The sequence below is a fragment of the Geotrypetes seraphini genome, chromosome 4 (genome assembly GCF_902459505.1).
Source record: "Geotrypetes seraphini chromosome 4, aGeoSer1.1, whole genome shotgun sequence".
NCBI lineage: Eukaryota > Metazoa > Chordata > Amphibia > Gymnophiona > Dermophiidae > Geotrypetes > Geotrypetes seraphini.
The window spans coordinates 60184121-60206936 of NC_047087.1; the positions used below are offsets into that span (position 1 = coordinate 60184121).

A 22816-nucleotide genomic window follows, 5' to 3' on the forward strand; every position below is an offset into this window, starting at 1 on the left:
ATATGGAATGTTGCTACTATTAGACACTGTTGGACGATAAAAGCAAAAAAAAAAAACTGTGGATGTTCTGAAAGATGATTTTATTATTCGCTCTTCACAGTAAAATACAAATATAAGTCTAAATATTGTCACAGGGCTGCCCCTGTTCCGAATGAGGAAGCCTTGCCAAAAGAGGAAGGTAAAGTTAAAGACATTAAAAGTATACCTAAGCCTGCTAGTATAACTCCCAAAGCAACACCTAGGAATATTCAAAATCCAAGCTTTCCCATAGTTAAACCTCCTCAAACCATGCCTAAGGCATCCAGCACTGGTTTTGCTTTCCCCAGGCCAGCTGTAAGGAAACAGCCAGGAAGACTACATGTCCCAGCAGCCATATGGCCAGGGAAAGGAATGGAATACTGGCTACACCCAAACAAGTTCAAACTGGTTTTGGCCAGGTGAGAAGTTCTCTGATGGCAGGCTACCCTAACACACCTGCAGGGAGGACTAATCAGCTCCCTACAATGAAAGAAAAGGGTTTAGCTATCACACAGGGCCAGTTCCAGAGTGCACACCTGCTCCAGACTCAGCAAGCCAGAGCCACACAGCAAAAAGAAAGCAACAGACTACAGTCACAGAGAACCAGAAAGCAACAGTCCACCTCATGGCAACAAACTCAGGCAGAGGTTTGTGATGAAGAGGCTAATGATAAGGTTGATTCTGGGTTTGTGCAGGATAGTGAAATGGCAGATAATGACATTACCTTTGACATGGAAATAGAATGTTCTGATTTGCCCAGCTCTGAAGGTATGGACATAGGCTGAGAGCCATTGCTAATAAGGGAGCTGGAGGAAAAAGTAAAGTCTGCTCAAGTTTATTGGAAATGTTGAAATTTCGTTTTGAACTTTATTTTTTATTTTTATTCTTTATTCAATTTTTAAACTACAGAAGTGCACAATAATTAATACACTTACATATAATATTAAAATTAAAGCACATTAAACTTACAATAATTTATAAAAAGGAAAATTATTTCCCCCCCACCCTTCCACCTATTAAACAATAAATAAATACCTTCAAGAACAATCAATACATACCCTTTAAACCAGGGGTGTCCAACCTTTTGGCTTCCCTGGGCCACATTGGCCCATAAAATGTTTCTGGGGCAGCACAAATGCGCAAACGCTGCAGCAAAACAGAGGAGGAAGCCAGTAAACACCCAGGGGCAGTAGAGGAAAACACTGCATTGCCCTCGACCGGGGCCACACAAAATCCTTCATGAGGCCACATGCGGCCCTTGGGCCGCAGGTTGGACACCCCTGTTTTAAACCAAATCAAAAACATACCCCCCTCCCCCATCCTCCCACCCTGGATGTGTATGTTTAAAGGACATCTAAAGAGATCAGTCCTTACAGTATTTAGTTAACAGTTCCCAAACATCTATAAATTTCTTGTAATTTCCCTGCTGAATGGCCATAAACCACTCCATTTTAAAAATATAACAAAGGGATTCCCACCAGAATGTGTAATTTAGTCTATCCCAATTTTTCCAATATTTTTAAAAATAAGCTGGATGGCAACCCCTGTCAATATAAAGAGAAGTTTGTTAATTCTCACAGATAGTTGACTTTTCGCTCTCATAAATGTACCAAATAAAATGGTATCATATGATAGTGCCACTTTGTTTTGAACTTTAAATACAAGCCACAGGCATCCATTTTGTTGGGATCTGGGGAGGGGATCTTTCCAAGCTGATCCATTTGAAGGAAAATTATTGGAGAGACCCACGCTTGGGGCATTAAGCCTAATCCCAAGGGAGTTTTGCCTGGCAGGAGAAAAGCTTTTATTTTGTTGGAATAAGGCTTTTATATTCTGGCATATTTTTGGATAGCAATTGTTTTTGTTTATGAATGCAGGACTCAAGCGTAAGGTGATACAAACCTGGGAATTTATTTGACACTTGTTTATGCTGATGAAACAATAAACACTACCAGAGAAAATTGCACCCAAAGTTTTGAACTCTTTTATTTTGAGCCTTACCAAGCTACCAAAACAACCTCGCAAACCACTCGGCTGAGGTTTGTGTTCACTGGGTTAGGCCACTTGCTGAGCCCAGCTTGGCCGTGCCCAGTCACAATATGTAGTACACATGTGATTGTCCAACTGGACCCTACCTGGCCCATGTTTCGGCAAACTTGCTTCCTCAGGGGTCCGAATGGCAGGCTAAAGACTTTTAGCTTTCTGTGTGAGCATGATGCCGTTAACTCAAAGACACGTATACTGCTTTTAGTCCATATTTTTATCTGTGTACCCAATATCATCCGGACCCCTACGGAAGGCGTGTTCGCCAAAACACGGACTGTGTAGGGTATGGTTGGAATCACATGTGTACTACATATTTAGACTTATATTTGTATTTTACTGTGAAGAGTGAATAATAAAATCATCTTTCAGAACATCCATAGTTGTTTTGTTTTTAATCGTTGAATTGCTTTCATTGTGGAATATTGGGTCTTCTTTTTGTTTTTCTTGTGTTAGCCACTGTTGGAAACAGGAGACTGGACTACATGGACCGTTGGTCTGACCCAGTATGGTTGTTCTTATGAATTGTCACCTTAATGTGGGATTTAGTACATAATAGGTAGGTAGAGGTCAATTCTACAAAGGCACCTACAGTATATTTGCTATTTAGCAGGCCTAAAATAAATGTAAGTAAATATATATCTGGAGAGTTGCTGAATAATTGTCGCTATTTGGATAATTTTTTCTCCAACACTTGCTGCCCCCTGAAGATTTCTCATTAATGAAATGAGGAACGTAGCTAGCTAAAAATAGGCAGGATCAAAGCTCACTTTATAACATATGTGCAGTGCATTTAGTTTTAAGAATATGTGGCAGTTTGAAGAATAAAATTATTTTTGTTGAGTGTGCAATAGAAATATCAAGCTCGGACCTTAAGATTTTGAATGTCTTTTGTTTGTAATGAAAATGTAGGACCACAATATTCAGCTTATAACAATCAGCTTTTTTTTTTTTTTTTACAATAATGACTGCTGTGGGCTGAATTAGACCTGGATATTCGGTGCTGGGCCTAATCTGGCATCGAACATTCTGAACTTTCGTGGCTGCCAGACGTTATCCAGATCTGGTTGATATTCAGTGCAGGTATCCAGATAATTAATAGGGCATAGTAGAGATGGCATTTTATGCAGGCCCACATGCACAGTTAGTTATCTGGTTATGAACATTGAATAGTGGCAGTGCTCAAATAACTTCCAGGTCCACCCTGACTCTACAACTGGACTGTCCTGGTACCATCCAGACAGTGCCAAGGCAGTCAGAGCTGTGGCCTCTCCAACCCAGTTTAACTTTGAATATTGACCCTCTATTTTTTAGATTAGTATATCCTTAACAAGGCATGGAATTTTAATTATATTTTGTTTGATCACTGTAATGACTTTTTTTTTCCTTTTAATGAGAAAATGAATGTTCCTTGAGACAGCACTTATAAAATGTTGTCAATGTCAGAAGATTGAAAGATTTAACAAGCTCTGTGGAGAGCTGAAAGATCCAACAAAGAGGAGAACTACAGATTTAATCAACAACATTTATAAGGGCGTTCTTAGTGGAGATAAGAAACAAGATTTGATTACTAATTACAATATTTGCACAGAATTCAGACATGCTGGAGTAAACATTGAAGTTTGCATGAACACTATGAATAATGGAAGGTGTATTATTACCTATGATGGTATTCTGGGGGTGGGGGGTGAATGGGTGGAGGCAGACCATGAATTTATTATAAAATGGCACTTATGAGTGTAATTGTTGTTATAGAATACTAACACGTCAGCACTAACATTTACATTTATGAGCTAACATTTATTCCTGATCTATGGCAAACATAAATATTAGCAGTTAAATGTGACATTTGTACATGTAGGCCCTGATTCTATAAATGGCGCCTATCAATGTCGGTGCATAGCTTTTTTATTTTTTTTTTGGTTATTTGGCACTGATAATTGAAAGCATCATTAAAACCTGATTAAAAAAAACAATTTAAGAAAATGAATTAGCTGGTAGGCTCCTAACCCAGTAGGCACCTAACACCTTGCGGTAGGCGTCTACAATGAAAAGTAGGTATGGTTAGGGACGGAGGTTTGGGATGGATTGAGTTAGGCGCCGGTATTTTAACTCATGAAAACCCTGGTCTAATATACTGGCACCTAAATTGCAGATGCCTATTGGTGTTTAACTTGATTTAGGCGCCATTAGATGCGTTTTTATAAACAGAGCATAACTATGGATAACATGTGGTAGGCGCCGTTTTCCTAGAGCCTACTGAGTTAGACGCTGTTTATAGAATAAGGCCCTTAGGCCCAGATTCTCTAAAAGTGCGTCCTGATTTTAGGCAGCTGTAGGCGTCCTACAGCTGTCTAATCAGCCAATCTGGATGCACGTTTTTTTTAAAAAAAATGCTCCCCAGGCAGGCCGCCTATATTGAAGGCGAGGCCCGCAAGACACCTAGGCCCTGATTCTGTATAGGACGCCCGGGAGAGGCGTCCTATTCAGAATCGGCCTAAACTAAACCCCGATTCTGTAACCGGCGTCCATGTTACAGACGCGGGTTAGATTAGACACGGCCCGCTACACTTATCGCGGCAAGGGATCTCTCTGCCGCTATAAGTATAGCGGGCCGTGGCCCCCTGACCGATCACTGGCAGGAGGGTGCCCAAACCCTCCTGCCCGAAGACGCACCCCCCCCCCCGACACTACCGACCGCCCCCCCCGACACTACCGATCGCCCCCCCCCCGACATTACCGATCTCCCCCCCCCGACAATATCGGTCGCTGGCAGGAGGGTGCCCAATCCCTCCTGCCCGAAGACGCCCCCCCCGGCGCTAACAACCCCCACTCCACCAAACCTGTTCTTACAGATGGGTCTTGCACGTCGAGCAAGCAGGCACGCCTCGTCGAAATGAGGCGGGCCCGCCCCTTCCCGGCCCATCCCGCCGAAGCCTAAGGCCTGATTGGCCCAGGCTCTAGAAGCCTGGATCAATCAGGCCTTAGGCATAGCGGGTCCGCCCATCCCCACTTAATCTAAGGCCTGATTGGCCAATCAGACCTTAGACTTAGTAGGGATGGGCGGACCCGCTATTCCTAAGGCCTGATTGGTCCAGGCTTCTAGAGCCTGGGCCAATCAGACCTTAGGCTTCGGCGGGATGGACCGGGAAGGGGCGGGCCCGCCTCATTTCGACGAGGCGTGCCTGCTTGCTCGACGTGCAAGACCCATCTGTAAGAACAGGTTTGGTGGAGTGGGGGTTGTTAGCGCCGGGGGGGGGGTGCGTCTTCGGGCAGGAGGGATTGGGCACCCTCCTGCCAGTGACCGATATTGTCAGGGGGGGATCGGTAATGTCGGAGGGGGGGGCGGTCGGTAGTGTCGGGGGGGGGGCGGTCGGTAGTGTTGGGGGGGGGTGCGTCTTCGGGCAGGAGGGTTTGGGCACCCTCCTGCCAGTGATCGGTCAGGGGCCACGGCTCGCTATACTTATTGCCGCGATAAGTATAGCGGCCGCGTTTACTTACAATGTAGACCAGCATTTTGCTGGCCTACATTTTTAAGCTTCTCATCTACTAGGGAGACGCGTAGGGCCGCCTAAGTTCAGCCTAAGGCCCGCCTAAGGCCCTTATACGAGCTTAGGCATCTTGCGGGTCTCCCTAAGCTCCCGGAGGCTCCTTCAGGCCTGCCTGGGGAGCATTTTTTTAAAAAAAACGTGCATCCCGATTGGCTGATTAGACAGCTGTAGGACGCCTACAGCTGCTTAAAATCGGGACGCACTTTTAGAGAATCTGGGCCTAAACGTATAATATTCTATAAGGTAAATGTATAAATGTTGGCCTATCTCTGTCCTACCTGTGCCCCTCTCCTGTGAATGTCCCCTTTACAATGGTATACTAAGGTGGTAATTATAAAAAGCTACACCAAAATGTAGATACCACAAATAGGTGTGCGTAGTCTGAATTACAAACTGCATTAGAGTGCACTTGGCCAGTTTTGGAATACTAGTGTAAAATGGCTGTGGCATCTTGTCATGATTGCTCATAATATTCTATAAGTTGTACACATCTCTAGGTGCAGAGTCCACGCTCCATCCAAATATACTGCCTACTTGCAGTTGCCTACTGAGTACCATTATTTTTTTTTAATTATTACTATTAGTTTTGGATTTTATTTACACCTTTTTCATTAATAGCTCACGGTACATTACATTCTAGTACAGTAGGTGGTTCCCTGTTCTTGGAGGGCTCACAATCTAAGGTGATAATATTCAGCTTGTAGCGGTGAACATTTTGCTCACCACTGAAACAGCATTATTCTTGGATATTCAAAGACAGGACCGGTGTGGGCTTTGGCCTTGAATATCAAGTTATTTTACTCCAGCTAACACATGGAGGGTCCATTCTGATAAGATAACTAAGTCCGGTTTTGGATGTTTCTTGCAGAAAGTCCAAAGTTGGAGGCGGAGAAATGGCCTTTCTCAAATGAGATCCAAATAATATTTTTGGAAATCCCTTACTTGGATGTCTTGGCCATCAAAACGTCTAGGCCGCCAACTTGTCTAATTGTATTCATTATTTTTGACCCCCCCAAAAAGTCCAAGTTAGAAACATCCAAATAGGCACCATTTAGACATGGGATGGGCAAGCATTGTAATGGACTGGCCACACTGCTATAAACTTCACATATAGGGTGCCAGATATCCGTCCTTTTAATCTATGGTGGGCCCTCAAAAAATTCCCCAAAATGTACTATACTCTCCTATCTCCCACCCTAAAAGCCCTTATGGCTACTTATAAGGTAGTATAGTAGGATTTTGGTGTACTCCCCACCAAAAAAAATATGGATAGAAAAGTACATACCTGTTTCTAGAACAGCAACATCAGGTATGGAAAAGGTTAGTAGAACATCACACCATGCGTCTTAAATTGCCTGGTAGACAGGCTATTGAGCCACAGAGAAGAGATCCGAAGTCCATAAGACATTCTAACTACTACATTTATCGTAGAAAGTGTGAGGCCACAATTTTTACCAGTATAAAGAATCCTAGAAAATAAATTCCAAAGCTGACCAGGTACATCTTCTCAGTACCTTGTATACTCAGGGTGAGGTAGAAAGACAAGTCAATATATTTTTATACCAAGGCACTATGCCCTAAAGAGAGTAACATAAACTTTCTCTTTGTGTAACTCAAACATTTAATACTCTTGTCTTCTAGCTTTCATACTATATAAACTACTTCCCAGCATGCAGTTCATATGCATATTAGCTTCATCTTCCTTCCAGAGTTCTCCTAAGCAATCTCTTTTCTTCCTAGAACTACTGGGTTTAATCTACAACATTTAACATAACCAGACTGGCTCTGTGTACTTTCAAACACAGGATTCTGCTAAACTAGTAACAGCCACCACCCCTAGATAGTACTTCAATTGGAAGCATTCAATATTTTTCACTCTTTTGTGCTATCCTTACTCCTATGGCTGTAAAAGCACAAGCAAATAAAAAAACTACCAGGAAAAGTCTATCTGATTTCAGTTCCTTAGAAAAGAAGCAGCAGCATGCCTCCTCAGTAAATTCATGGATACCTGTCTTGGCTGATCTCTCTCCTCTGCTTCTTCATTAAATTAAACCAGCACTGGGAACCTTCCTTTGTAATCCCAGCTGTCAGCAAATATTCTGTTCCATTTTTTTTTTTTGTTCTTGTTGTTGCATTCTGGATTCCAATGACAGAGCTTTTCCTCAAGACTTAGCAGTTCATTGGTGTACTGGTGTTGGGCTGGGCACTCCTGTCAACCCACTTCTTTCCCTCCATTTCACTGATCTTAAGGGAGATTTTATGTCTCACCAGGAAATTAATGATTTCCTCCCCTACACTGGGATTGGACCATTTTCTTTCAATATTCATGGGGCTGAGGGAGTTTCCTTACAAATTATCTAGAAGCCCACCTGGGAGTTCCAATCTCCCTCTCTTTAAAGAGACATACCTACTAAGAGCAGGGATTTCTTCTGTCAGCTTCTAATGCTACTCTATGATTACTTTAGGTTTAGGGCATTCCAACACAAGAAGGCAGTATAAACACCTTAATAGTTTTCCCCAAACTACCAATTAAGGAATTGTGACTCTGTAATAGGAACCTTAAGGGCTCCAGGCTCTCTTCCCTGTCATGCCCTTCTCTTCCTTTCCCTGCAAATCATCTTATACACTTTCTTTCCTGTCATGCGCCTTTCACTCCCTCCTTCAGGTCTCCTATGTCTATCACTCTCCATCTATGTCTATCACTCTCCATCTTTTCTCCATTCCTCCTCTAACACTGCCCCTTCCTTTATGCTCTGTCTCTTCTTGCCTTTTCTCCTCTCCAATCCCTGTTCTTCCATTATGATCTGTCCCATAATTCACCCCTTCCTTTTTCTGAAAGCAGTCTAGTCTTCCTTGGTAGAACATGGAAACTTCTGCAGCACAGCTTATATCTTCCTGTTGGCAGGACACAAAGACTCCTGCTGGCTCTTTCAGCATTGCTGATTCTCTCTTCTTGCCAGTGGAATCTGGAAATTCGGCTAGGTCTCCTTTACCCCTCTCTCCCTCCTATCAGGTCTTTAGATAGATGGACTTTCCCCCCATAATTGCTACCATTAAGCTAGAATCTATATATTTCCTGGATTAGAAATTACCCTGGAATTTATTTATTCAATTTTTAGCCCGTTCTCCTAAAGGAGCTCAGAAGAGGTTACAAATCAGGTACTCTAGCATTTTCACTATCTGTCCCGGTGGGCTCACAATCTATCTAATATATCTGGTGCAGTGGAGGATTATTGCCTAGGGTCACAAGGAGCAGCGCGGGGTTTGAACCCACAACCTCAGGGTGCTGCGGCTGTAGCTCTAAGCACTACATTAGAAAAATGATAGCAGACAATGACCAAATGGTCTATCCAGTCTGTACATTCCTAGCAACCTTTTCATCTTCTTTAGAGGTCCTCTGTGCTTGTTGCAAGCTTTCTTGAATTCTAGGCATCCATCACCCTTTTTCATAAAGAAATATTTTCTTAGATTAATAGGAAATGACACCAGATAATATGTAGGTGTTCTGGCAATGTCTTACTCCTATTTTCTCATCCAACTGTGAAGTTATTTTAGCAGCACTCCTGTTGCTCCATGTGCACAATCTTCATCCATGGGGGTGGGGGGGTGGGGGGGGAGGTATACAGTAAATTCATACCATTTGGAAATGGTATTTATTTTTATCCAAGTATGTCAAAGGCATGAAAAGGAGGAAAGAAACCATCTGCAATAAAGAGTAATTGAACACTTTAAATAAGAATCTAAAATCATTCAACCATCTTGGTTTTATAGTTTCTCATAAATTTAATGCAGGTCATACTCTGATATTATTCTGCAGAGTAAAAATTATTCAACGACCATCAGAAACCTTAACCTAATGCACACTGTTCATTACACTAGAGAATTTTAAAACTGTCTTCTTTATAACATTTTCTGATATGATTGTGTGCTATGTAAAGGTGTTGAAATAAAAGGGACCATAAGCAAACAGTTTAAGTACAATGACTTCCCATTAGGGAAGGTGTTCAGAATTAGAGACCTTTGCAAAGTAAAGTCTCAGAGCTGGCTGAATATCATTTGGTTATCAATGATGAACTTGAAGTGACATGGTTTTATCAACACAAGAGTTAAGTCCAAGCAGTATGGGATTTTCAACGATATTTTAAAAGACTGGACTCTGAAGGACTGATGGTCCAGGTTTTCTAAGTAGCAAGATGTTGTATAATGAATTGTTGGATGTTTTATGAATTGTATGAGTGGGAAATAAGCATATTTATAAAAGATAAAAATGTATTTATGGTAATAGGGGGAATATTTATTAAATTGACTTTATAAATTAATTAAATATATGAGTTAAGCTTCTGTTTTTTTGTAAAAAGTGTAATATAAGGAGATAAATTTCACAGGTGATAATTTAACATGTTTATACCTGAAGAACTAATTTATTCTATAGCTGTATGGTGATCCCTTATTTCTAAAAGAAACACTCCTTTTGCCTAGCATCATCTACTCTTAGACTTTGTTACAGTTTAAATTGAAGACATGAAAACAGTCATACACTGGATAAGAACCTAGTTTTAGAATATGAACTGGTTGCTTTACTCCTCAGACATTTCTTATAGAGATGGAAAAAACTGTGCAGCTTGCATTCCTGGGGATCAGCATCTTTATTTGGTAAGTTTTTACAATTAGAAGACTCCTGACACTGTCCTTCCAAGCACATTTTAATATCTGCTACTGTTCCTGCTTTTCTGAGCAAACAACTTGCATGAAAGTGCAAAACATTCCCCAGATACAACTCAGAAGTTCATTGTTTGGTTGGTGTATGTGAAGAGTGTTATACAAGTCATGTTGCAGCTTCTACATATGTTTTTGAGGTTTTTGGTGTGGTCACATGTCGTTCAAGCCCTTTGGCCCCTTGCATGACTGGATGAAGAATTTTATACTGGCAAAAAAATCCTATTTGTGGGGAAAGAACTTTAACTTTAAAGCTTGCCAACACATTTCCTTGGCCTGACATAAAAACATCAACAGATTCCATCACTCTTAAGGAAACCCTTTTTCTTTAATTTTGTTAAAAAAATATTTAAAAACCTCAATAGTCTATACAAGACATAATTTACAGTCACCAGCATTCTTACAGAAGTATACTTTCTAGTATTAACTGTTTGAGGAATCATATTCCTGATCTTTATGTATTTAAGACAAGGGCAATAGTCAACCCACAGTGATCAGTGATTTTGTGAGAGCTGACTGCCATGGCCTGAATTATATCTGAATAGCCAGTGCTGGCATCTCTCCAGGTGCAGTGACTGAATGTCTGGATATATGGTAGTGCCTAGAAGTTATCTGGATATGGCCAATATTCAGTGCTGTATCCAGATGACTAAGGAGTAGGGTTACCAGCTGTCTGGATTTACCCAGACATGTTTTAGCCAATCAGGGACTTCCTTAGGCTCAGCCCTAAGGAAGTTCCTGATTGGCTTAGGCTTCTCAGGCCCCTCCCATGGGAGGAGCCTGAGATGCCTGAACTAATCAGGGCCTTAGGCCCCTCCCTGTACATCAGCTGATGCATCAGGGTGTGGCTTAAGTCCATCATTGCTTCCAACTTTTCAAGGGAGTGGGAGAGGGCATCTGCTAGCAAGAGGGAGTAGGTATCCCTCCTGCTGTTTGTTTTTATGGGGGGGGGAGGAAGAAGCACCAATGGCAGGAGGGAGTTGGCATCCCTCCTACCATATTTTTAATTGCGGCAGGGGAGCGTCAATAGCAGGAGGGAGTCATCATCCCTCCTGCCATTTTTTTTTAAAGCGGTAGGGGGCGAAGGGAGCCCTGACAGTAGTGCCAGCTTCTCCTATCACTACTATCAGGGCTCTGCCCCAACTCAATCACTCACTGAGCGATTGAGTCAGGGAGTTTGCATGCAAATGATTTGCACCTCTGTGCAAATCATTTGCATGCAAACTTAATAGTGAATCAATCGCTGCTGGAAAATCGGCCAGAGAATCGGCCAACAGCAATTGAGTCACTATTGCTAGTAAATCTAGGCCTTAATACATTCCTGGATTCAGCAGTAGAGCCTTGTGTGCATCCTGCTACATTCCTAATTACCTTAGGTTTTGAACCAGACAGAGACTAGATTTTGAGACTATTTTTCAGACATGGAGATAAACTATGTTTTTGTTTTTAAATGAGTTTTTCCTAGATATTGCATGGATCACTAAGAAGAGGTAACCGTTTTTGTTGCTGTATCCTAGAATGCTATAGATTGGTACTAGTTTCTGAAATTCCCTTGCAAATGAACTGTAAAACATGAGGATGTGAGTTTGGTTTATACGAATCCGCTCAACTGTCTTTTTTTTTTTTTTTTTTTTCCTTTTAATAAATAGCCTGAAGCTGTCTCCTTTCTCTTTCCTACATCATCTTCTAAGAAGGAGAGGTAATGCTGCCATATAATTAGGTACGGTCTCCAACAGAGATTATGGTTCCTTGTTCCTTATTTGTAGGTTTAATATTTGCTTAAGTGGCTTTAATTGTAGTTGGCACTTCCCCCAAACTGTTGCGGATTGCATTTCCTGGTTATTTTGCTGTTTAGTTTTTTTAAAATTCCCTTTTCTATTGAATTATAGAATTATGTAAACCTTAATTTCCATCAAAATTTATTCTTGAAATTTACAGTTGAAACAATATATAAATAAAAAAGTTCAAAATGCTGTAAAATGTAATTAATATGGGGTGAGCATTACTACTTGTCCTATGCATTTCTAAACTATTGCTCAATATTGTTTGCTGTTACGTAAGACTTAGGAGAAGGTGCTGCCTTGGCATTTGGCATTCACCTTCAGTGAGAAAAACTCGAATAAGCAGCTGAGCTCATTCGGTGAATACCTGCATTGCTGAGATGAAAACTCTTTTTATTTTTTTCACAGAGGAATCTGATTTAAAAAAAATTTCCATCTTGATATGTTGGGCCTGTGCACGCTACTACATCTTATGAACTGTGGAAGGAAGCTCTCTTTGGAACAAGGAAAGCATTAAAGGGAGCATTAGTGCTGAATCTCAAGGACTTTTTTGAGAAAGCCACTGCAAGAGTGACCTTAGCACCCTTACTTTGGGTCTTTGCTGTACATCAAGGCTGCTTTTTTATTTTATTTTATTTAGTTTACAATACAAACATAGAAACATAGAAAATGACGGCAGAAAAGGGCCACGGCTCATCTAGTCTGCCCATTAATGACCCACCCCCTAACTACCTCCATGAAGAGATCCCACATGCCAATTCCATCTTTTCTTAAAATCAGGCATGCTGCTGGCCTCAATTACCTGTTGTGGAAGATTATTCCAGCGATCAACAACCCTTTTGGTGAAGAAATATTTTCTGGTGTCGCTATGAAATTTCCCACCCCTGATTTTCAACGGATGCCCTCTTGTTGCCATGGGTCCTTTAGAAAAAAGAGATCTTCCACCACCTCGATACGGCCCATGACATATTTGAATGTCTCGATCATGTCTCCAACAGAAAGTGCAATACAATTTACATACAAATAATAATAATCAAATAAGCACTTAAAAACAATTGGAATCTATACAAAAAATAAATCATTTGCATGGCTATCCTGGTCATAATTAGGAAAAGCCTGCATTTATAGCGGTCCATGGGGGGCTTAATATGCAATAACGTTTCACATATGCTAATTTCATCACTAGAATGGAGCCATTAAAAAAAAAATACTACAGGAGCCCTCTACCGTCACCTGTTTTGTAGGTGGTAAGGGCCCCCATGTTAACCTCACACCAATCAATTAGCATGCGGCAATGTCTCTCATGCTAACTAATTAGCGCTGTCATGTCCATTCTCATATAGATTGCTGAAATTTGGGCATGGATCTCAGAACAACGTGTAAACTACTTAGTCAATTAGGCATTAACAATCAATAATTAATGTTAACAAGCATTTGGGGAATGCTTCAAGCATCAAGTGGTGCTATACAATTTAACATGCACTAATGATTAGTGTGTGCTAAACACGAAGACATCCATTATATTCCTATGGGCATCTTAGCATTTAGTACACACTAATCACTGTGCACTAATGTGGTTAGCACACGCTGTTGTGGTTAGCACTCCTTGATGAATTCCCACCTTAATAGCAGTAATTAGGAGATTCACATGGATCTGTCCTACACCCTATTCTGTAACATCCATGACTAAATTTTATAATGTGAAACTCCAAATGGGGATGTGGCCATGGGAGGGGCATGGGCGGATCAGAGGCGTTCTCAGAATTAAGTGTAGTTATAGAACAATAGCAAATACTATTGGTTAAACAAGCACCAGTATTTAATGTTATTGGTTAAGCAAGTACCAGTATTTAGATCAGCTTTTGACAGGCATAAGAGCTTAAGCTCAAAGTTAGGCCAAGCTTTTACAGAATACTACCTTAGCAAGGATCATAATTTATCAAGTAACCGACTTAAGAAAAAAAAAAAAAATCACCCAAAAAACAACTCTTATGTTAATATTTGGAACCTAGTCTGATATGTACTATTTCAGTTCAGTTATTAAACCTACAACAAAAAAGGCATTGAAAGATATCAAGCATTCCATTCCAGAATCATTAGAAGTATTAACTTTTAGTAATTATCTTTTCCTGCTATTCAAATGTCAATAAGTCAACCTAAGTATACATCTACTATAATCAAACGCTAAGTGCGCACGCGCACTCTTACCTGCATGATCCGTGATCCGTAGGTCCGTGGCCAGCAGGAGTGCGTATGCGCACTTTGACTCCCCCCTCACTCACTGTAAGGCAGTTAGTCGTCATCGCCCCCCCCAGCGCATCCCTCCTCAGCGTACTCGAACCCCCGTTGACCCTCCCACCTGACCCTCCCAACGCGAGACGACCACAAACCTTCCAACTCCAGCAGCGTCCGCCGTACTCTAATCATGCTACTTCGCGGCCTTCTACTGCCCTGATTTCCTCTGCCGCGTCCATGATGACATTGAGACAGAGAGGCGGCAGAGGAAATCACGGGCAGTAGAAGGCCGTGAAGCAGCGTATTTAAAGTGCTGCGGATGCTGCTGGAGCCGGGAGGTTTGTAGGTCGGATGGGAGGGTGGGAGGGTCTGCTGCACGGTGGCGGTAGTGGTGGTGGGGGGGGGAAGATGGAAACATGCTACTCGATGGTTGTACTGCACAGGGGGATGGGAGGGAGGGAGGGATATAAAAATGCCGGGTTCTACTGTACAGGGTGATGGGGGGGTAGAAATGGAAAGATGCTGCTCAAGGGTTCTACTGCACAGGGGGATGGGAGGGAGGCAGGCAGGCTGGCTTCGAGGGGTAGGGGTGGGGGTGGGACAAAGTCTGGAAGGCAGTGAGGGAGACATAGGAAGGAGGCACTGGGGGGCACTAAAGACATAGGAAGGGGAACTGAGGGCACTAAGGACATAGGAGGCACTGAGGGCACCAAGGACACAGGACAGAGGTACTGGGGGCACTAAGGACATGGGATGGAGGCACTGGGGGCACTAAGGACACAGGACGGAGGCATTGGGGGCATTAAGGACATGAGAAGGAGACACTGGGGGCACTAAGGATGTAGGAAGAGGTACTAAGGACATTGGAAGGAGGCACTGGGGGCACTAAGGACATAGGAAAGGGCACTAAAGACATAGGAGGCACTGAGGGCACTAAGGACATAGGTAGGGGCACTAAAGACATAGGAAGGAGGCATTGAGGGCACTAAGGACATAGGAGGCACTGAGGGCACTAAGGACATAGGATGGGACACTAATGATATAGGAAAGCGACACTGGGGGGCACTAAGGACATAGAAAGGAGGCACTGAGGGCACTAAGGACATAGGATGGGACACTATGGACATAGGAAGGGGGCCACGGAGAGACAGGCAGGCATGGCGCAACAGAGAAATACAGGTAGGCAGGGGGCCAGGGAGACAGAGACAGAAAGAAAGACAGACAGACAGGGGGCCAGGGAGAGACACAGACAGAAAGAATGACAAACAGACAGCGTCCAAGGAGAGAGAGACAAAGAAAAAGAAAAACCAGACAGACAGACATCTACTCTAGCACCCGCTAATGTAACGGGCTTATACACTAGTATGTAAATAATCATTGTTCCAGTATTAAGCTTACACTTAGCCTACTTTTTTTCAAGCACAATTTTTAATGGAAGTAAAAACAGTTAATCCAAGAACATTTTAATCATATTACCAAATTTTGTGATTAATAAATGCATTTCCAAATAGAAAAGCCAAGAATCAATATTACATTTCATTCCATAGAGCAATTTGGAACAATGTACAGTAGCAGATCCCTTCAGGTAAGAAAAATAAAGGTAGATAAGTATTTTATGATGCTGACCTTGGCTGTAATTGTTTCTTTAGGAGTGCAAGTGCACTTTATTTTATAGTCTGAAAGAGGTAGGAAAGTTAAGTGCTGACCTTAAGGAATGTCTGAAGTATGTATGGCGCTGAAAGGCATAAGAGCCCAGTCTGGCTCAAGACGTGTCAAAACGATAGCAAGTGATTGAAAGGGAGTATATCGCATCATAACATCTTAGAGGTTCAGATGGGGCTAGGAAATGTTACCTTGCTTTAATCATTCAATGCCATATGACAGGCATTCAAGTCAAGCAAGAGAAGATGTAAGGGTAAGGATTTTAAAAAGAGGAAAAAGAGAACAGAAAGTGACACACGCGCACACACACACCAACGGCAGTAAGTGATTGGTCTTCATGGTGCAATGTATCTCTAAGAATGGTTTTATTGTCTTCATAGTTTTTCAACATAAGCAATTATATTTCTATTGGCCTTTCATCTATTAGGAGTAACTTTCTTATACTTTGTCTACTGAAGAAAATGTAAAGCACGGGTGCTCTGAACCTCATGGTGTACTCATCCTTTAAATATTTACTACTTCTACTATTTATCACTTATATAGTGCTGAATGGCATTTTTGACATTTAATAGATGGTCCCTGCTCGGAAGAGCTTACAATCTAACTTGGACAGACAGACATGACATATAGGGTTGGGGATGCAAAACCCAAGGAGAGAGGAGATAGGAGTTGAAAGCACTCTTGAAGAGGTGGGCTTTTAAATGGGCCTTGAACACTGCCTGAGATGGAACCCGCAATAGAGATTCAGGCAGCTTGTTCCACACATACAGTGCAGCAAGGCAGAAAGGACAGTTTGGAGCTGACAGTTGAAGAAAAGAGCACAAATAGGAGGGACTTGCAAGCTGAGTGAAGCTCACGGGGGGGGGGGGGGAAGAGGGAGGAGGGGGAACAGGGTTAAGCTGAGGAAGGGAAAAGCATGCATGTTGTGAAACAGCACACATAATTCAAAGTCAAATATCTTAACATAATGAGTATAAATATTATATGGCAGCCTAATACATAAAAATTCAACCTTAATTTCTTTTTTTCTTTTTATTACACGTGATAAAACTTAAAGGCTAGAGTTACTAACAGCTACTACCACATTGGTGAATGCTGTAATATATTAAAACGTTTTAATATTTACATGCTGATTATGATGTAACTGTTTTGATCAGGCCTCTTCGGTTGGGTGGGTTGGGATACTTGCTCTTTCTCTGTTCTCATATTGTTTGCTACTCTTTCATTCTGCCTGGAGCGTTTTTCGTCTGTCATATCTTGTGCTTGGTTCTTCTGGCAGCTTTTCATTCATTTGTATATTTTGGTTTATATTGTGGTAGGGCGGGGTGTGGGTGGGGGGGGGATGGTGTGTTAGGTAGGGGGGGCGGTGGGGGGATATTGGGATCAGGGGATTGTGGGTGTATAGTTCCTGAACAAATGCTGTACTTTCTACTGTGTTCATTGTTCTTTTTGGTTTGTTCAATAAAAATCATTTCAAATTAGAATAATGGCACCAGTTTCTTAGGTGACATATACTATAGAATTGGGCCCACAATATTGGCTGCAATATACAGAATCCAACCCTTAGTACATAGTTTGCTAATGCGTATGTAATAAAATCTTTAGTGCATAGGCTCCTGTATTACAAGTTTGAGTTTTAAGGCAGGCATAGTTACCTACATAAATGGCTTTGAAAATTGCCAACTGGAAGGACCTGGATAACAGTAGTTTTAGAAAAAAAAAACCCAAACTATCCCATCTCAGTATGGGTAAAATTATGTGTATTGTTTCACAACATGCCTGTTTTTTCCTTCCTCAGCTTAACCCTGTCCCCATTGTCAGTGGGGTGGGAGGAAGAGGCAGGGCTAGATTGGTTGCCAAAACATTTCCTACGAGAGGCATTAATGTCTATAGTAAGGATACAAAGTAACCTCTATATTTGTAAGTTTCACTAAGGGACTGGAAATTGACCCTGTGTGTAAATGCTCTTGCCTATTTATACATTTTACAGAAATGTTTCCTGGATATGCTGAAAACAGAATATATAAAGCTGATTCTGATTGACACAGAGCTTTGAAAAGCTCGGTTCTACCCAAGACATGCATCAACTTTAGATCTGATAGACTGAAACAAAAATAAAAGGAATGAGCCTTGCATGATTTTCCAGACTTTCTCTGTTTCAGCCAGATTATGATCTAATGGCAGAAATGACTTCAGGAATGTTTATCTAGTTTTATGCTCTGCTGAAATGATTTAAGGTAATCCTTTTGTTTTTGTGAACCAGCCATAAATGTAGGATTTCTATTACAGTTTTTATAATAACAAAAATTACCCGACAGTGAAGAATCTGAAAATCCACTCGCTAAAAAAATGGATTAGTTAGTAAAATCTCAGTAGAGGGAGAATAATCAGGGTGCTTGAAGAAGATATGCTCTGAATGGAAAAACTTCCACAATTATGAAAGCAATCTAATTAAGGGCTCCTTTTATGAAGCCGAGTTAGCGGCTTTAGCGCGGGCAACTTTTCATCATGCGCTAACCCCTGCGCTAGCCGAAAAACTACCGCCTGCTCAAGAGGAGGCGGTAGCGGTTAGCGTGGCCGGCGGTTTAGCACGTGCTATTATGCGTGTTAAACCATTACTGCGGCTTCGTAAAAAGGAGCCCTAAGAATATGGGAAAACAATTTCTCCAATATAAATCTCAAGTTTTGTTGTTAGGGGCAACATTTTTCCTAAAATTTCCAGCCAAGTTTATGATTACTTATTTAAATAATTTGTATGCTTTCTTCGAACCAGATCAGCTAGAAAGATTCCTGTTAGACAAAGAGGTGGATGTTCGTCATAAGATCTAAACTTTGATAATTATGGGCACTATTTCTTATATATGTTGTGAATATATTTAAATATCCTATCCTCTCCCTTGATGTGGACTTTATATTGTTTTAGAATACTGTATGAAGGGGGATGCCTGAGGTATTCGCTGCTGCCGTCTTCGCCACCACCGCCATGCTAAACAAAAAGGTTACAAAATGTGGAACCGAGGGATGGCCCCAGACACAGCCTGTGGTGACCCATGCAATAAAGATAAAAAGGACTGTGGAGCGCACCGCGCAGTCATCCACCCCTGGGGTAAAAATTTATAACTGCCATTAATCCCCTCATGGACAAACCGCATCAATGAAGCGATGTTGTACAGGCGAATATCTGGGAGGTTCAAGCCACCCAACCGCTTATCCAACTTTAAAGTGGCAAAACTGATGCGGGCACTGATTTTTTGTATACCGTTCTTTTATGCCTTTCGTGTCTTGCTGTGATTTTGGCTGCATTACCAATAAAAATCATTTAAAAGAATACTGTATGTGGGAAACTTTATGTTTATGTTATAAATTTGAAAAAATGAATTCAGAAATATTGTACTAGTATCAAACCAAATGTAATATAACCCAGTGGTATATAACACAAATACAAAAATAATAGCGAAATACCACTATACCAAACAATACACATCAGTATTGTCAAGCCTTCATCTATCAAGGCATCCTATCCGGCCTCAGAAATGGAGCCTACGCACAGCAATGCAGTCACAAACTGAGACAATCCGCGTAGTAGAAATACTCCTGCTCCAATCATTGGCCTTTAAAACGATTTTTTAAGTGCTATTTTTTAGTCACTATTTTGTAATATAAACCCTACACCACTCAATATTTAAGATGTGGTTTTAAATACGTAATGCTTATTCAAAAAATCTGCATCAAATACTGTGTGTAATATCAAAATTTGAAAAACTCGACCACAAAAACTTATCTTATTTGTTTAGTAGTCTTCACTGTCGGAGTCTTAATAGTAAAATCTCAATTTTGGACATGAATTGAGATTTTACTATTAAGACTCCGACAGTGAAGACTACTAAACAAATAAGATAAGTTTTTGTGGTCGAGTTTTTCAAATTTACTTATTTTACTTATAATTTTAATGCACCCTATTGTCTATTTTTCTGTAAACCGCTTAGAATCCTAACGGAGTTTAGCGGTATATAAGAAATAAATTACAAATTACATTACATTACAGAAGGGCAGCAGAGAGCAGGAGAGTTGGGGCCAGCAAAAAAAAAAAAAAATAAAAAAAAAAAAACCAGACAGAAAACACATGTGCAGACCATCTGCAGGTAAAGTAGATGGTCTGCGCATGCATCAGGATTGCTACCTAGCGATTCATGTCATCACAAGTGGGCATGCCTCCGATCGCCCCCATTTGCATGAAGATGGTTGGTGAATCAGTCAACGTACCTCCAATCGCCCACGGATCTGACACGGATCGGAAGGTTAGTGAATCTATCCCTATGTATGATGCACAAAATTGTGTGTGCAAATTTGAGCACATGCCAAATTTGCATGCATAGTTTAATTCAGTAACAAACCAATAAGCACTGATAATTGGCCAATAAAAATTAATTAACTGTGCTAATTGACAATAATTAGAATTTACTTGTGTGCGGATAAGAAAAGGTGGCATGGCCATGAGAGAGGTATTGGTGGGCCATGGATGTTCCAAGAATTTACACGCAGTGTTACAGAATATGGCAGATCTGTGCCTAATTTAGGCATGAGGATTTACATCAAGCTTCAGTTGGTGTAAATCCTCAGATCCCAGTGCTGTTCAATAACAGAGCTCATCTGAAAGCATTGTTTATAAAATAGTGCTTAAGCACTCAATTTTTTTGGCACTGATTTGCACCATATATAGAATTTGGTCCTTTGTGTGAAATTTTATAAGAACCATTTATTGAATGAAAAACATGCTTTCCGTGCAAAAAAATGCTTTATTAAATTACTTCTAAAATATAAAAATAAACTATAAAACTACAAAAGTGGAAAGCGTATTCAGATGGTTCCCCCCCTCCATTTCAGACACTGATGGTGTAAGCACAGCTAATCTGCAGTCTGAAAAGCAATTCCATGGTTTATCCATATTGATATGCTTTAAACCTTAAAAGCAGCTTCTACAAGCGCTTTATTCAACTTCTACAAAATATGTGTGTCCTCTGAGATGTGTTTTCCTTTTGCCATATGAAATGATTATGTTTCTTTGCCAAAGCTGGTGCATATATTTCAGGCTTTCGTGTTTCCAAGTGCTGAATCTGGGTGAATTTTCCCCTTTGTTTCTCTTTTCTAGTGGATACTTCAGATATTTTTGAAGCAACTTCTTAGAAGAGTTCACGCATAACAAACTGCTAAATAATTTGACTTGTATTTTGGACTATTACCAGTCCTCTCATAATATTTAGAGATTTGCATGAAAAAATGTACTTTCTGTCATTTGGGTTTTATGTTTTTATAATGTCACTATTGTTTTTCAGTTGAATTAAAACCAATGGAAGAAACAATGAGAATGCTATTTTGCCAAACTTATTGTGGTCTTCAAACTAAAAATGAATTGTCTACTAAATTTGAAAGAATATTACAAGAATCAAATCTTACTATAAAATATGATAGTTATACACCAATAAATCTCACCCAGTGAAATAAGAGCATAAGAACATAAATATTGCCATATTAGGACAAGCCAAAGGTCCATCAAGCCCAGTATCCTATTTTCAATAGTGGTCAATGCAGGTGACAAGTACCTGGCAATATCCCAAAAGAGTAAAATAGATTTTATGTTGCTTATCCCAGATATAAACAGAGGATTTTCTTAAGTTAATCTTAATAATGGCTTATGGACTTTTAAAAACTTGTACAAAACTTGAACCCTATTATGCCAACCATTTGTACCACATTTTGTGACAATGAAGTTTAATTATATGTTGAATGAAGAAATATTTTCTCTGATTTGTTTTGAATTTACTACTTAATAGCTTTAGTTCTTGTATTTTTGGAAAGAGTAAACAAGCTATTCACATCTACCATATATACTCGAATATAAGTCGAGATTTTTGGGTCAAAAAAATGGCCCATAAATGGGGGTCTCAGCTTATATTCAGGTCAGTGTCCACTTCCCCCCCAACTCGGTCCTGTTGCAGTCCTCTGCCAGGCCTGCCTTAAGACCTGGTGGGCCAGTGGTGGACCAGGACAGGAGGGATCTCTCCCACCTCTTATCCCGGCCAACTGCAATGACTATTAACTCCCTCAGGCCTCCTCCACTTACCTTTGAAATCACTGGTGGTCAGAGCAGGAGCAGGAGCAGTCTTCCCATGCTCCTGCCCCATGCTTCCCTTTTCTGTAGCTTTTTAATATTCCACTATATATTTTTTGAGATGTGGTGATCATAATTGCACACAATATTGGGGGTGTGGACAAAGCCATGGGACCGGATGGGATCCATCTCAGGATATTGAGGGAAGTCAGAGAGGTTCTAATAAGTCCATTTAGAGATTTGTTCAATAAATCCCAGGAGATGAGAGAGGTTTCATGGAATTGAAGAAGAGCAGATGTGGTCCCTTTTCCTAAAAGTCGTTGCAAAGATGAAACGGGAAACTACAGGCCAGTAAGCCTCACTTCAATTATTGGAAAAATAATGGATGCATTGCTGAAGGAAAGGATAATGAATTTCCTAGAATCTAATGGGTTACAAGATCTGAGACAACATGGTTTTACTAAAGGTAAATCGTGTCAATCAAATCTGACTGAATTCTTTGACTGGGCGACCAGAGAATTGGATCGAGGATATGCGCTAAATGTAATTTACTTAGATTTCAGAAAAGCCTTTGACATGGTTCCTCATACTCTGATGCAGCGGTAAAAATAATACTACCACAAAACACAGGCCACATCAGTGGCTTTGAAGTGGATGACAGAGTCGAGTTTGACGAATGTTAAGAAGAAAAAGCAGGTACT

General features: G+C 40.9%; 1 long non-coding RNA gene across 2 annotated transcripts; it reads left to right on the plus strand.

Annotated features, from left to right (window-relative positions):
- Window positions 1-545: 545 nt before the first annotated feature.
- On the plus strand, window positions 546-19437 carry LOC117359981. 2 transcript variants are annotated; one of them, XR_004539336.1, is made up of 5 exons: window positions 546-665; window positions 2518-2620; window positions 10201-10265; window positions 11978-12048; window positions 18930-19437. It is a non-coding gene; the product is annotated as an uncharacterized LOC117359981 (long non-coding RNA). The 2 variants fall into 2 exon arrangements; XR_004539337.1 differs by lacking the exon at window positions 2518-2620 and having other exon boundaries at window positions 567-665.
- Window positions 19438-22816: the final 3379 nt, after the last annotated feature.